Raw genomic sequence first — 17,513 nt, 5'->3', positions numbered from 1 at the left:
TCTGGTTGGTCTTAAGATTTGAACCAAATGACACCCAACTTAATTTCAAAAGGACTTGACACTATGGCATAAACTTCTATACATACCCCTTCGGCCATAACACTATCTCCTATGGGAGTATTAACTAAAAACGGTTCATGTAAGATCTCACAAAGTAAGTCAAATTGATAAGCCACAAAAGGATTTACCATAGACAAGATAGATCCTGGATGTAATAATGCATAAACAGGAAAGGAGAAGACAAGCAAGTTACCATTATCCACATCCGTGGACTTCTCTTGTTACTCTCTTCCTTTCAACGCATAGGACCGATTTCTCTTGGGGGTTCGGCTACAGCATAAGGATTTTAACTACGCCCTTCTCATTTTAGCCCAGCTTATTTGGAAACTGAAGCCTTACTACCCTGTTTCTATAGTCTATTAGAGAATAACACTTATGAAGCAAATCCATGTCTAAGCCATATTCTTGAGTTAATATGCAACCAACTTAGAATTCTCCTCCTCATCAATACTCATAGCAGGATTTTAGACATTACCATGCATTCACCTCCATGAGAACAACCACACTCACCATGCGTCTTTCGTCCACGTTGGGCATTTATGTTATGGCCCCTTCCTGGGGAAGGCCAGATCTTCAGCCTGTCGCCTTAGACCACTTGGCCATCCTAATTATTGTGTGTATTCTTCTACGCATTCACACAATAAGGAAGTTAGATACTTATATTGACACAAAGTGTCAAAGCTCTAGATAGAACGATAAAGAGTAGAAGAAGGTAGAATTTCCTATCATTGCATAGTCTCTAAGTGATGATTGTGGCACGCTTCACAACCATAAGTTAGAAACTACGTAATGTGGTTGTGTTGAGCTTTACATCCTAGGTAATTTAAACTCATGCTCTGATACCAAGTTTTTCATGACCTGGATTCTATGATACGGATCGCCACCGGCGTCGTTGACCTCTCAGAGGTCGCAGACAAGCCTCATCTTGCATTCATCACATTCATCTAGTTAAATTTGCGGAAAATTTAAAACATTTTATATGTATAAAGTATACATAGACTTCATATAATTATTAACCAGATACATCATATACTAAGCTCAAAATAAGACAACAACCATCTAACATAAAGAATCAATTCGAAACTGAAGATGAATATATCATAAATGGTTTGCCAAACATGGCCTTATTACAAAGCTTCGAAATGAAGGTGCGAAAGAAATGCTAGGGACAAAATCCACTAGTTATGTCTATAACTAAGGATAGACTAAATCTGTAGCATCCTCGAATCATGAGGACCTACCAAATGTTTTGGAGAAACGCTGAAGTCCAAACCGCAGCAAGTGTCGTCAACCTGTCCTCTGAGCTACACCTATAAAAATAGTAAATAGTAGGGTGTTAGTACACCACTTGTACGAAGTATGTGTGTATGCACACATACACATAAAGCTATGCATGATCAATGAAAATTCATCCTAAACGACATGCTATTTCTGGAAAGTCTAGTCACTAGACTTTCTTAATTCATTGGTTGTGAATTGTGGTATGAATATGATGTATTTTAATGCATTCAAAGCACAGAACTCATTTTCTATATGATTAAATTATATTAGTATCATCAACATAATTTTAGAACAACTCGGGCAAAGATTTGAGATTTTAATCCTCTTAGGACGAGAGCTCCTCTTTGTACACTTAGATTATCTTTCAATCTTTTTCTTCTTGTTGTTGTGTAGTTCAATAATTCTTTTGGTCCTATGTTTTACTTACAACCTTTCAGGAGGGACTCTGGGAAGATCTTCTGGAAATACTTCTGGAAACTCACTGACTACTAAACTTACTCAAGAGTTGGTGTTTCAGAGATATAATCCTTAGTCCGAACTAGATGATAGAGATAACCCTTAGAGATCATCTTTCTGGCCTTAAGGTAAGAAATGAATCGACCCATAGGCGCTAAGCTACTACCCTTCCATTTTAGGATTAGTTTATCTGGAAACTGAAAACGAACAATCCTAGTTCTACAATAGACTGAGTCATAACAGCAATGTAACCAATCCATTCCTAGAATGTCATCGAAGTCTACCATTTCTAACTCTACAAGATCTGCTGAGGTGACTTTTCTGAGAGACTGTGACAGAGCAACTTCTGTATACCCGTCTAGCTATAACTGGGTCACCGACTGGAGTAGAGACTGAAAAATGTTCTGGGAGAATTTCCGAACTAACACTGAATTGGACCGCTATATTGAGTTAAAAAAGACAAAGTCATCTATGTTGTCTTTCCACTTAGTGAATTCAACCATATGTGAGTAATATCCCTAAGCTAGTAGGATGACAATTTCACCTATCACTACCAGTTACTTGCATTACACCAAATATTTTCTTGACCTCATCAATTAAATTCATGGGTCCTTACCAACTTGTGACCCTAAAAACTTAGGCGAATTCATCCTAACAAAATCACAAATCTGGCTGCCACTACTCGATCATTTCTATTAGTAGGAACTCAAACATGTTGATTGTTCTGGTTAGTCATACTCTGAGCCAAAAGCTGAATTGGCTTTCTGAAACTCTACATTAGAAATTCCTTATCTGGTACTAGAGGAACTGCATTAGCATTGCATGCCTAAATTCTACGAGAAGGCATGATCTTAAGCGCACAACATCGAGTTAGAATGGAATCAGATCATACCTTACGCATGATAAGAGTAACAAGAAAGTGAAGTTTTCCTAAAAACACTTTGTAGCCTCCCTCTCATTAGATGTAGTGCACTTCACACCCATGAAAAGGACTCTACTTAGTGCGGCTTTTCAAACATCCTAGGACTCTTGAACCTAGTTCTCTGATACCAAGTTTTGTCACGCCCCGAGCTACCCCCGAGATGCGGACACGGAACCTAGGACCACAAGTGATCCCAAGCTAACCCTATTGGCATGATCATAAGCATACTAAAGAAAATAAACTAATGCGGAAGCTAAATCATAATTTATAATGAAAAGATGGGGTATGTTAAAACTGATATAATATGAAGACTGATGAGTTTAATAAAATGAAGTTACTAACTCACCCCTAAGGTGAACTAACTAATGTCTAAAAATAGCCTCTAAACTGGACTAGAAATACTGGGACAAGCCCCAACTAAATCTAGAAAAAACTGACACTAAATGACTAAAAGACTGAAATGAAACTCATGACTGTTGTCCTCGGAGAATGAGGACTCACCACTGAATCTGCTGAATTGTAGATCGGGAAATCGATCTATGCGTGATCTGGATGCTGAGAACTTGAACCTACATCACGAGAAAATGTAGCGCACGTATGTTTAAGTACTTGAAAAGTACTGAGCATACATGATAGGATAAAGCTGAAATAAAACATAACTGAACAAGCACAAAAGCAAGTATAATAATCTGAACATGACATATAGAATTCTAAGCTAACTGAATGCAATGACCAATTTATAACATGCTGAAATTAGATACTGAGTATACTAATAAATGGTCAATGCAAGAGAGTCTGACTGAACTGTGGGAGCTACTATTAACCGATAGTAAAACCACGTGAGCTTGATGTGGAGTCCGATGTACACACCCCATCGAGAGGACCCAATATACTCTGCCAAAGGTATAAAGGTGTGTTGGCGTAATCACTAAACTGATTGCTCACAGAGGGGACATACAACCTACTTGGCTAGTAGTTTTGGGACTAATTGGGTATGTTGAACCCTAGTCCAACTCTGTATTATGATACTCCCATGAATTTATATAGTTAAATGATTGTGTCTGAATTTTTTGTAAATATTGGATAGCTCAAAACTGAACATTCAAACTGAAAATGCAACATTTAATCTGATAATTATGCATTAAAAATTGAAGCATGTATAATTGTATAAATGAAATATCTGACCTAGCATGTGTAATTTAAGAACTAAATAAGGGTTTGAAATTCATGCCATAATCTGATTAATAACATGATAATCTAATTTGAAACATATATTTTAACTAAATCATGAAGTTCTATCGAAATGCTAGAAACCCTAGATTTAATCATGATAATGAATCAAGAATCTGATTGAAAACTAAGGACACAATGAGTGAAAGGAACCCACTAGTGAAATCTCACATACCTGATGATGAAATTCACGGATAAATATTCAGATTTTGGGGCTGAAACTATTGGAAACTTGTTGCATTCTTGAACTAGGGTTCTTGACTTTATTCTCCTTTCTTGCTTCTAATTATCTAAGTTTTTGATTAATGATTTGGCTTAGATAAGTTCTAGTTATGTTTCTAGGCTTAAATTGACTAAAATATGATGATTTAGGGTCAAAATGACGTATCTTAGGGTTTAAACAAAATTGGAAAAGACCAAAAGACCCCTAGGTAACCTGCTGTCAGATCAAACGACGACCAGGATTGACGGTCTGTCGTTCCATTGACAGTCCGTCATTTGGTCCATAGGTAGGGCCTGTTCAATGGGCCTTTACTAAAATCGACATAACTTTTTGCTCGGAGGTCGAATTTCAACATGGTTGGTGGTTATGGAAAGTTAATTCAATTATCTAATTCATTTTTGTGTTAAGAGTTATGATCATTTGAACTTGACCCAACTGCATTTCCCCCTTAACTGTTCGCTAGTTCCCACCTACGGACTGTGGGTCGACCTACGGACCGTGCTGGTCATCCGTGGCTCTTGTCAGAGAGTGGGTGAAGGGGGTCACGAACTACAAACCGTCTTCTGACCTACGTAGGTCCATCCATCGATCAAGACTTAGCCAATTTTCCCTGGCTGAGTTTTTGGGAATCTCTGATCCCATCGACGGTTGTGCAGGACGGATTGTAGGTCAGGCTACGCTCCATCGGTGGTCACGTCGGTTGCACCTGTAGATTTTTCTGAAAACCCAATTTTTTGTCTGTTTTGGCTACAGGTGTCACAGTCATTCCCTTTTAAAAATTTGTTTCATCATCTAGAACATTATTCACACGTGAAGATTTAGCAGCACATGGATTGTTGCTGCCAACTGTAGGTGTAGGAGGAAAGTTCCTCTCAAGGTCCGGCCCTTCACCTACACCTTCACCTTCAACTACACCTTCATCTTCACCTATTCCAATTTCATCATCGGGATTATTCGTGTCCGCATGACCATATTCATCATTAAACATATCTTGTTGGCCTTCGTCTACATTATGATCTTCCTCGATAGGATTTTCTTCCATGTAGACTCTTAATATGGGCGGTTTCTCTGTTCCTCCCAAATAAACAATCAAACTAGATTGATCGGTTACTCTAAAAGGTAAAACCTTCTCATTATGAAAAAACGGGGAATGTAACTCATGACAAGATCTTTCAGTTTACAATTGTATCCAGACTTTTGCATGACTAAATTGAAGAATTCATCATACAAAATGTTTCTTTCGACATACATCCCTACTGAACCGGCTCCTCATGTTTTACTATCCTCCTAACGCCATATAAATTAATTTTTCTTCTCGACCCATTCACCACGATAATCAATTCCTACAAATAATGACATTGTACCTGAAGAAATTAATTAAAAAAATAATTAGTAATTACGAAGAATAAGTATATGCTTCAAACATATGACTATTATGTGGCGAGATGTGAGTCATATGTTGCTACATATGACTGATCTGTTGTGACAAATAAATCACATGTGACAACATTTTTATGTTATATCATATGTTGCCACATATGGCTTTTCTGTTGCGAAATGAAGTCATATGTTGCTATATATGACTGTTCTGTTGAATAAATCACATGTGACAACATGTTTATATTGTATCATCATATGTCGCCACATATGGCTTTTCTGTTGCGAGATGTAAGTCATATATTGCTACATTTGACTGTTATATTGTGAAAAATAAATCACATGTGGCAATATTTTTATGTTATATCATATGTTGCCACATATGGTTTTTCTGTTGCGAAATGTAACTCATATATGTTGTTACATACGACTGTTCTAATGTGACAATAAATCATATGTGGTAACATGTTTATATTATATTATATGTTGCCATATATGGCTTTTCTGTGCGAGATGTAAGTCATATGTTCCTACATACGATTGTTCTGTTGCGATTGAAATAACAATTATGTTGCTACATATGATATAATATTTTTGTAATAGTCAACTGTTGCAACATATATAACAATATGTTGGAAACGCGAATGCAAATTATTGAAAAAAATTGCATGTAACTAAATCAGATGATAATGAATTGATTTCAAATATCTAGTAATTTTACTTACCAGAAATAATGGTGTGTGACCTAATCGCTTATGAAGTAATTCCAATTGAAACAAAACGAAATTTGGTCCACTAGTTACAGATTAGGTAAATCAAATTCAAGAAGAAGAAATCACAAGCACTAGCAGCGAAGACCCACAATGTACGAAAAGAAGAAGAAGAAGCAGATGAAGAGAGCGGGAAGAAAGGCAAGCAAGCAAGCAAAGACGAGAGCAGAAGAAGAAGAAGAAGAAGAAGAAGAAGAAGAAGAAGAGGACGAAGATGACGACTGGAGACGGGGGAAAAACTTTTATTTTCTGGCTCGATATCTCCTACCAAAATTGGTTAAATTAGGTTGGTTTAATCAATTTATCCTTTTACCCCTCATTTAATTTGCACAAAAGTTTGTTAAATTAGGTATTGTGAAATTACCCTTTTACCCTTCATTTAATTCAGTGAACCAAACTGTCAACTTATAAACTTGAGGACAACTCCATAATCCTTAATCATTAATCACATAATTGTCACCTACACCCAATACTTAAGACTTATGTCATTACCCATTTATTTTGAATCCTTGTTGTCACCATTTTTTAAAAATCCCGACTACGATGAACATCTATTTTGATTTTTTGTTTTATATTTCAAAAAAAGAGTTTGGATTCAAAATAAGAGAAATCTTGACAGCCGACAAATTGTTTAAGATTTAAAACAATTAGATTCACCGATTCAATTTTTATGAAGATATTAAAGATAAATCAGAAAATTAAAAAAAATTGACATTGAACCATCCTCGCTTGTGTTGGTTTAAAAAAACACTTTTTTGTTTTCCTTTTTTTTTATAAAATTCCAAGAAACATTTTTGAAATTACTCAAAAATTGATAAATAAGTAGATCAAAAAACAATAATAAACATAGAATCATCCATTAAAATCAAAATTAAAAAAATAGAAATTAACAAAAGACATAGCTTGGATTGTTTTGCTTGTCCATGAAAAATAAAGAAATCAGAATCCATGACTCTTCTTCCTTTCCACTCTCATCTCGTCCAACATAGTAGTATTTCCTAATGTGTAGTTAAAAGAATAAATTCAAATTAATTATATAATAATAATAATAATGATAATAATAATAATAATAATAATAATAATAATAATAATAATAATAATAATAATGAGTTCAAATACGATAAGAAAAAGGAATAAGAGTAGCTCTAGAATAAGCAAATTTTTTTCCTTTCCTTTCTAATAAATAATTGGGATTTTCCATAAATAAGTAAGGTAAAAAGACAGTTACACTTTGCTTATACTTGTTCTATTTAATTTGGGTAATAACAAGTCCTTTTTTCCAATTCAATTAATAGTAATTTAATCTCTCAAGTTCAAAGCAAAATTTCGTTGTTCTGAATAATGATGGAGACATATTATGATAAACTGTGGTCAGCTATTCCATTAGACATACTTGGATTAATATTATTACGTGTTGTTGTTGTTGATAACTTTATTTTGACGTGTCATTTGTAAATATTGGCACTATGCACCCCTAACCCCTCCTCCTTGTCCACAACCACAATCACCATCGCCTTGTTTGATGACCTTGCAAAAAGAAACATGCATTGTATAATTCTTTGATCTAGTGTATAATGTCGTAATTACTCAGAAAGTAGATATTCTAAAATTTAGGAGTGCCCGAATTCGTAGCTCAAAAGCTAATTGACTGCTCAAGAATCATGGAAACCCCCGCATTTTCATCTTCAATACTATTAGCAATGACATAATTGAACTCCCTGATGTACTAGATGAGAATGAAAATTGTGTTGGGGTTTAGCAAGTGTGAATGGGAAAAGAAAAGAGAGAATATGGAAAGTGAGGGAACTACTTTGGAGGGAAAATGAAAAGTCATTTGCAAAGTGCAAATGAAAAGTCATTTCTCCCATATCGGCAAAAGAAAGGGAAATTGTTGTCCTTATATAAGGAAACACTTCCATTACTTCTTAAAGAGCTAAGAAGAAGATGCCCCCTCGCGCCGTTGGATTTGGCAAATGATGTGATTGATTGATAAATTTTTTGGACAAAAATTTATTTAATCAGTTTTTGTTAAATGAAATAAATCCTGTTAATATTATCTCTTATAAATTTGCCGGTAACGGTAACATTCCGAAAAGTTGTTGCTCTTTCCGAAAAGTCATTACTTTCCAAAAAGTCGTTATTTTCCTAACAGACACAATTTTCCGAAAAGTTGTTATTTTTCCAAAAGACACAACTTTCTGGATAAAATGGGTCTGAACAGATTTCACTGAACAGACACGTTCCTTGCTGAAAATGGCTATAAAAGGAAGTCAATTTTCAATTTTTCAAACACTGAAAATTTTTCCTTCTCTGCATTTATTTTTCTCTCAAATAAAAATCAAAGTGTCGATCGACTGAGTCTGTGTGACTTGTTGATGTTCTAAAGTTTGTTGAAGTTAAAGAATTTGAGGTACCGCTATTTCTTTAACAGGTTTAATCCGTTTTATCTTGGGAGAAATTAATCCATAACCTTGGGTACAGTGAGGGGATTAAATTTCTTAAGGACACACAGTAGATTCTGTGGACTCGGATTACTTCTTGTATTTTATGTTTTTTCTGCTTCATCTTATTTCTGTTTCTGTTTATTAACCTTATAAATACAGGTTACTATAAGAATAACAATCTTAAGAAATTTAACAGTTTATGTATTTGAGGTTTCTGGAGATTAAAACCTTTATGGTTTTCTACTCTGCTTGAATTTTTAAAATTCATTCGATTAACGATTAAAAGAACATAAAAACTTTATCGTTAAATCAGAAACAGTTTATGTAAAGATTTGTTCTTTACTGTTAGTATTTCAAATACTTAACTTATCTGCCATTTGTGACAGAAAAAAAATGACTACTTCAAGTCAAACAAATGTTGGAACAGTAAGTGCTGCAACAACAACGGTTGCACATAATCGTTCAAATGCTGCCTTAGCGCCGGATGAGAAACCTGCAAAGTTTTCTGGAGTCGACTTTAAGAGATGGCAGCAAAAGATGTTCTTCTATCTCACTACGTTGAGTCTGCAGAAGTTCATTAATGAGAATGTTCCTGTTGTGTCAGATGAAACTCCGGGTGGTGAACGATTCTTGGTAACAGAAGCATGGACACACTCAGATTTTTTGTGTAAAAATTATATTTTGAGTGGTCTGCAAGATGATCTGTAAAATGTGTACAGCAATGCCAAAACCTCAAAAGAACTCTGGGATGCTTTAGAAAAGAAGTACAAAACAGAAGATGCCAGAATGAAGAAATTTTCATTGTGGCAAAATTTCTGGAGTATAAGATGATAGACAGTAAGACTGTCGTCACCCAAGTTCAAGAATTGCAGGTCATAATCCATGATCTCCTTGCTGAAGGTATAAATTTATTCAATGCCTATGTTAGAAATGTTAAGTTTTCCCTTAATACTCATATAATCTTTAATGTAGGATTGATTGTGAATGATGCTCTTCAAGTGGTTGCAATTATTGAAAAGTTACCTCCCTTATGGAAGGACTTCAAAAATTACTTGAAACACAAACGCAAGAAGATGACTGTTGAAGATCTCATAGTAAGGTTGAGAATCGAAGAGGATAATAAGGCTGCAGAAAAGAGGTCACGTGGTAATTCAGCAATATCTGGAGTAAATTTTGTTGAAGAAGATCCCACAAAATTAAAGAAAAGAAAGAAAGCATCTGGTCCAAAAAACAATCCTCCTAAGAAGATATTCAATGGAAGCTGCTTTAATTGTGGTAAACATGGTCATAGGGCTAATGAATGCCGGGGTCCTAAGAAGGACAAGAAAAAGAAGGATCAAGCAAACTTGGCTGAATCCAAAGGAGAAATGGACGATCTCTGTGCAATGCTTTCAGAATGTAACTTGGTTGGAAATCCAAGAGAATGGTGGATAGATTCTGGTGCCTCACGACATGTTTGTGCCAACAAATAATTATTTTCATCATATACTCCAGCACTTACAGATGAAAAATTGTTTATGACAAACTCCGCTATTGAAGGAACTGGCAAAGTCCTATTAAAGATGACATCAGGCAAGGTGGTGACTTTGAATAGGGTCTCATATGTTCCAGAATTGAGGAAGAATTTAGTTTCAATTCAAGTTCTGACCAAGAATGGATTTAAATGTGTATTTGTTTCTGATAAAGTAGTAGTAAGCAAAAATGATATGTATGTAGGAAAAGCTACCTTAGTGATGGTCTTTTCAAACTCAATGTGATTGCAGTTGATATGAATAAAGATTTTGCTTCTTCTTACTTGCTTGAGTCTAAATGTTTATGGCATGAACGTTTGGGACACGTTAATAACAAAACCTTGCGAAAACTGATTAACTTAAATATTTTGCCAAAATTTGAGTGCAATAAATCAAAATGTCAAATTTGTGTTGAATCTAAGTATGCTAAGCATTCTTATAAATCTGTTGAAAGGAATTCAAATCCTTTAGAATTGATTCACACTGATATTTGTGACATGAAGTCAACACCATCACGTGGTGGGAAAAAGTATTTCATAACTTTTATTGACGATTGCACTAGATATTGTTATGTCTATTTGCTAAATAGTAAGGATGAAGCAATAGATGCATTTAGGCAATATAAAACTGAAGTTGAAAATCAGTTAGATAAAAAGATCAAAATGATCAGAAGTGATAGAGGTGGAGAATATGAATCTCCATTTGCAGAAATATGTTTAGAAAATGGAATAATCCATCAAACTACTGCTCCCTACACTCCTCAGTCTAATGGAATTGCAGAAAGAAAAAACCGAACTTTAAAAGAAATGATGAATGCATTACTTATAAGTTCAGGTTTACCACAGAACTTGTGGGGGGAAGCTATCCTTACAGCAAATCAGATACTTAACAGAGTGCCTCACTCAAAGACAAATGTAATTCCATATGAGAAATGGAAAGGTAGAAAACCCAATTTGAAATATTTCAAAGTGTGGGGGTGTCTAGCCAAAGTCCAAGTTCCTATACCTAAGAGGGTAAAAATAGGACCTAAGACTGTGGATTGTGTATTCATTGGATATGCCACAAACAGTAAGGCATGTCGATTTTTGGTTCATAAGTCCGAACATCCAGATATTCATGATAATACGGTAATGGAATCAGATAGTGCTGAATTTTTTGAACATATCTATCCGTATAAAACTAGACTTGAGTCATCTAGTGGGGGATCTAAACAACCCAGAGAAGAACCAAAAGAGAATGAACAAAATGAAGAAAGTCCAAGACGCAGTAAACGTCAAAAGACATCTACTTCATTTGGATCAGATTTTGTAACATTTCTTCTTGAAAGTGAGCCTCAAACATTCAAGGAAGCAATGTTGTCTAGCGACTCAACCTCTTGGAAGGAGGCTGTTAATAGTGAAATTGAATCAATCTTAAGCAATCATACTTGGGAGTTGGTTGATCTTCCTCCAGGGAACAAACCCTTGGGTTCAAAATGGATCTTTAAAAGGAAGATGAAAGACGATGGAACTATTGACAAATATAAAGCAAGACTTGTTGTCAAAGGTTTTAGACAAAAAGAAGGTCTTGATTATTTTGACACATACTCGCCAATGACTAGGATTACATCAATTCGGATGTTAATTGCACTAGCTGCAGTATACGGTCTTGAAATTCATCAAATGGATGTGAAAACAGCCTTCTTAAATGGAGAGCTTGAAGAGGAAATTTACATAGAACAGCCTGAGGGTTTTGTAGTTCCTGGTAAAGAAAAGAAAGTGTGCAAACTTATTAAGTCACTTTATGGGCTAAAACAAGCACCAAAACAATGGCATGCAAAGTTTGATCAAACCATGTTGTCAAATGGACTTAAGATCAATGAATGTGATAAATGTGTTTACATTAAAGATACTCCAAATCAGGAAGTTATTTTATGCCTATATGTAGATGATATGCTTATAATGAGCAAAGACATTGCTAATATAAAAGCTACAAAGCGTATGCTTGCTAGTAAGTTTGATATGAAAGATTTAGGAGTTGCTGATGTGATATTAGGAATTAAAATTCTTAAAACTCCTAACGGTCTAGCATTGTCTCAAACTCATTATATTCAAAAGATACTTGAAAAATTCAAATTTTTGAATTTTAAAAGGGCAAAGACTCCAATTGATGTAAATCTTCATCTTGCAAAGAATAAAGGCGAAAGTCAGTCTCAATTGGACTATGCTAGCGTATTGGGAAGCTTAATGTATGTCATGAATTGTACACGACCAGACATAGCTTGCGCTATCAGTAAACTGAGTCGATACACAAGTAATCCTAATCATAATCATTGGTTGGCAATGAAGAGAGTTTTGGGATACTTAGATGACACTCAAAACTATGCTTTACATTACAACAGATATCCAGCCGTTCTTGAAGGATATAGTGATGCAAATTGGATTACTGGGTCAACTGAAACAAAATCCACAAGTGGATACGTTTTTACTATTGGTGGAGGAGCAATATCTTGGAAATCATCCAAACAAACATGTATAGCTCGCTCTACAATGGAGTCTGAATTCATTGCTTTAGACAAGGCAGGTGAAGAAGCTGAATGGCTCCGGAATTTCTTAGAAGATATTCCATTTTGGCCCAAACCAATGGCCCCTATATGCATACATTGTGATAGTCAAGCTGCAATAGGAAGGGCTGGAAGCATTATGTATAACGGCAAGTCTCGTCACATAAGACGAAGACATAACTCTGTGAGACAACTACTCTCTAGTGGAATTATCACAATTGACTATGTGAAGTCAAAAGATAATGTGTCGGATCCACTTACAAAAGGCCTAAATAGAGAGGGAGTTGAGAAATCATCGACGGGAATGGGACTATGGCCGAGAACAAGTCATCGTGGCGGTAACTCTACCTAGAAGACTGGAGATCCCAAGATCTAGGTTCAAGGAGATAAAACAAAGTCATTGATGACGGTTCAACATTGTCAAAAGAAAAAAAATTATTATTATTTTATGGTCCATTCTCATGATGAGACAATGTTTAGTAACCAGGATAAAGACATAAGGACTTTTTAATGGTTTCTAAGTTTGATACAGGGAATATCAAATGGTGTATCTATGGGATAACACATTTAGAAATCACCTATGTAAGTGTGAAGTGTAAGCCGCTTCAAGGAGAATCCGGTAAGGCCAGTTCTTTAAGCACTTACTATCCAAGATGTGTTCATGGCTGAAACGAACAAAACAATGAGAACTAAGAACAGTTCAAGGGTTGATTGTGTGACATATGTTGTCTAGGTATACACCAAAGCTCGACGGTTCAAAGATATCAAATCTACCGATTGACCGAGTATATCCGATATATGTTCACTACGGAAAGTTTAAAGGGAAACCTACTTATCCAGATGCGATTAACCTTTACCTACAAGACACACAAGTTTTTTCATGCATATGTTTTAACAATAGCCTTCCCCATTCATGTGGGGGATTGTTGGGTTTTAGCAAGTGTGAATGGGAAAAGAAAAGAGAGAATATGAAAAGTGAGGGAACTACTTTGGAGGGAAAATGAAAAGTCATTTGCAAAGTGCAAATGAAAAGTCATTTCTCCCATATCGGCAAAAGAAAGGGAAATTGTTGTCCTTATATAAGGAAACACTTCCATTACTTCTTAAAGAGCTAAGAAGAAGATGCCCCCTCGCGCCGTCGTCGTCGTCGCTCGGCTTCGGCTTCGGCTTCGGCTTCGGCTTCGGCTTCGGATTCGGATTTGGATTTGGCAAATGATTGATTGATAAATTTTTTGGACAAAATTTATTTAATCAGTTTTTGTTAAATCAAATAAATCCTGTTAATATTATCTCTTATAAATTTTCCGGTAACGGTAACATTCCGAAAAGTTGTTACTCTTTTCGAAAAGTCATTACTTTCCAAAAAGTCGTTATTTTCCTAACAGACACAATTTTCCGAAAAGTTGTTATTTTTCCAAAAGACACAACTTTCTGGATAAAATGGGTCTGAACAGATTTCACTGAACAGACACTTTCCTTGCTGAAAATGGCTATAAAAGGAAGTCAATTTTCGATTTTTCAAACACTGAAAATTTTTCCTTCTCTGCATTTATTTTTCTCTCAAATAAAATCAAAGTGTCGATCGACTGAGTCTGTGTGACTTGTTGTAGTTCTTTTGTAGTGAATCGTAGTTGGCAATGCTTAGGTGAAAGGATTAGTCTCACGTGGCTTGCCAAGTCAATAAAAGTATGGGTGTTAACTCTTGAGGGTATATGTGGTCTCTAAGGATAAAGTCAGGGCATTTTTTATCCCAAAATGTAATGAAGGGTTTCGGTTTTATTAAAAATATATATGTAAAGTGAAAATGACTAAGTTTCAAAAAAAATTAATCTTATGATTTAAGAAAAATTGACCTTCCAAATTAACAGAGCCGCCACTTGATTTTTTAGTAAAAATCAAGAAAAGTTAAAATTTATTTTTCAAAAGATTTAAAAACGGATTGAAAAGGGTTCGAAGTTCAAATATACATTCCGAGAAGGTGTTAGGCCCTCGGAATGCCCGCTAACTCGCGGTTGACCGGCGATTTGACTAAAAATGATTTTCATATAATTTTTCATGTTTTGACTAAAAGATAAAGTTCTTTTATTTAGTTATTATCATTGTCATTTTTATTTAATTATTTATGGGAAAGTAACTAAAAGAAATAATTCTAAGGGAACATATTAAGTGTTGACAAAAACCTGTATAAAAAACTATGTAACAAAATATAAGTAAAATATATATATATATATATATATATATAAATGGCTATCCATAGGAAATTAATAGAATTTAACCAAAGTGTTAGTTAATTTAATAATACATAAATAAAGAGGGAAAAGGAGGGAGTATTTGAACTTGTGTCAATTACCCAAATTCTATTAAATTAGGCTTTTGGACCACCTGTCCTAATTCTAAAATTATCACAAATGGACTTGGGCCCAAAATTCTTTAAGCTTTAGGCCCTTTTTGTCCCCATTTTCCATGATATACACCAAGTGTATATTTGACGTATACATCACGTATACTACCGATTCTTGGAATCCCTAGCCTGTCTTTTATTTGAATTCGATGTCCCTGCACGTTTCACCTGCATTTTCACGTTTCGCACCCATCTGTGCTATATTCCATCTGTATACCAGTGTATACAGCTGATATATCACTGCGTTTTAGACCCTTTGGGGCTGCAAAAATGAATTTCCAGCAGTATCTGCTGTATTCGACCTGCACACCTTTGAGTTTTCCTTATTTCCACATGTAATATCAATTTCCACACACGTATCATGGTGTTTTGGACCATATATCGCTATATACAACAGCATATCAACACTTATTTTGGCTTTTTGGTGCTCTACACAACAGCAATCTGGCTGACTCGAAGGCGACAAGAGATTTGAGCCTTCATGGCTCGAATATGAGAATGCAACTAAAGAACTCTGTTATGAACTCGGAGGAGGTTCATACAACAAATTGGTAAAAAAGAGAGAACTAGTATCCGAATCAAAGTAAAACTAATGGAACAAATCAAGACGAAAACATAACAAAAGGTCTTTCGAGAAACAAACAAAACAATGAAAGAAGAAAGCATAAAACCAAAAAAAATTAGGCAAAAAAATGAACAGTGGCTATATGGGAAACAAAAACAAACTAAATTAATAAATGGCAATCATAGAGTTTCATGTAGAAGCAACTTGCACGCGTACTTTAAGTGAAATTATCGGAATAAGGAAATCGAACTAACTCCATAAGTGAAGAGCTTGGTGATGCTAGTTCATTATGTTAAGGGGCATGCTCTTTGAACACAACAAATAGTCGAGTCATTTAGAGGAAAATATTAACATACTCGATAAACTAAACATGTCAGCCTTACTAAACCTACATCACATTTGAGATTCATTTTCAGAACAAGGAAAAACATTTGAACGACTTGACATCCGGACAAGCAGCCTGCTGCAGGTTTCAATCCCCTTTTAGAACGAAATAGTCATGGCTAAACGCACACACGGAGCAAGGCAGAAATCCATAAAATAGGACCCATAGAGAGAGGGTAAAACGACTTCTTTGACGCTTAAGGATATATAGCAAAACGAGAAAATATTTAGCTAAACAGAGATGGACTAGAAGCATGATGTTTAACAAATGAAAAGTCCAATCTTAAGGCAAGCATAATAGCCATTAGCTCGAAGAAACACGAAACAACAATGTAAGCTAGATAGACACCAAATCATTTTGAAAACGGAAATAAGCAACGATAATAGCTTAAAAAACAGATTCTATTACTACACAATTACCAGCGACGAGTCCGAAGATAGAAAAAAATAGATCACCCACTCTATCATGTAGATGACTCTACACTCTCATTAACAACATATTAAGAGCAAGGGATACTTAAAGGGAAATGGAAGATTACCTTCAGAGGGGCAGAAGAACAAGGACAATAGTGAGCCTGAAAGAGTACCGACTTCCGCACCCTAAGAATGACACCAAGAGACTTGGATGAATGAAATAGAGTGAACCAAACTGAGATTAAAGGAATATCTCCAAGAACTTCGGATTTAAATGGTTTCCTCTTCTTAACAATTAGTATTTCACTCAACTTTTTAGCTCACTATTTCTGAAAAAAATTATCAATATTTCTGATGCTTTTAAAGAAAATTTTTTCCCTTTTATTTTTTCGTATCTCAACTGCCCCCCCCCCCCCTCTCCAAAATGATGATAAAGAGTTTATATAGAGAGGAATTTAGGGTTTGAATTGGGGGAAACGGATCATTAATTGATGAGAGAGGGAATCTCTTCCAATTCAAATTCTCAAAAAAAAAAACTTTCACTAAATTGGATAAACAACCTTTTTCTGAAATTCTAACTCTATTCTGAAAAGGGAAAGCGGAATGGACGATTAAGATTGATCTCCCGTGCGTGGTATCGATGTGGCATGATCTCGCGCTAAGGGGGACGAAGCAAGTAGCTGGAAACGCACAAAAGCTGCAGCCGAAAGTACTGTCCAAAGCAGAATGGGATAGAGGAAGAAGACGTTGGGACGTGCGGATCACGCGTGGATGGTTTTGTGAATACCTCCCATGTAACACCATCAATGGGACCTTCGCGTTTGCTACTCACGTGTGTCGTTCTTCCTTGTTGTTGTCCGCGTTTGGAACTTTGGGAAAAGTCTTGGAACAGCAGGTTGTTCTGGACTCTCTGCTAAGGAAGAGAAGGGTTTG

General features: G+C 35.4%; 1 long non-coding RNA gene across 1 annotated transcript; it reads right to left on the bottom strand.

The window, feature by feature from the left end:
- Window positions 1-15,066: 15,066 nt before the first annotated feature.
- On the bottom strand, window positions 15,067-17,513 carry LOC107024380. Its single transcript, XR_003579549.1, has 2 exons — window positions 16,706-17,513; window positions 15,067-15,519 (listed from the first exon to the last, which is right to left on the bottom strand). It is a non-coding gene; the product is annotated as an uncharacterized LOC107024380 (long non-coding RNA).

This window comes from Solanum pennellii, chromosome 7 (genome assembly GCF_001406875.1).
Source record: "Solanum pennellii chromosome 7, SPENNV200".
Taxonomy (NCBI): Eukaryota; Viridiplantae; Streptophyta; class Magnoliopsida; order Solanales; family Solanaceae; genus Solanum; species Solanum pennellii.
The sequence above is the reverse complement of the archived record's forward strand: the minus strand, read 5'-3'. Positions and strand labels throughout refer to the sequence as shown.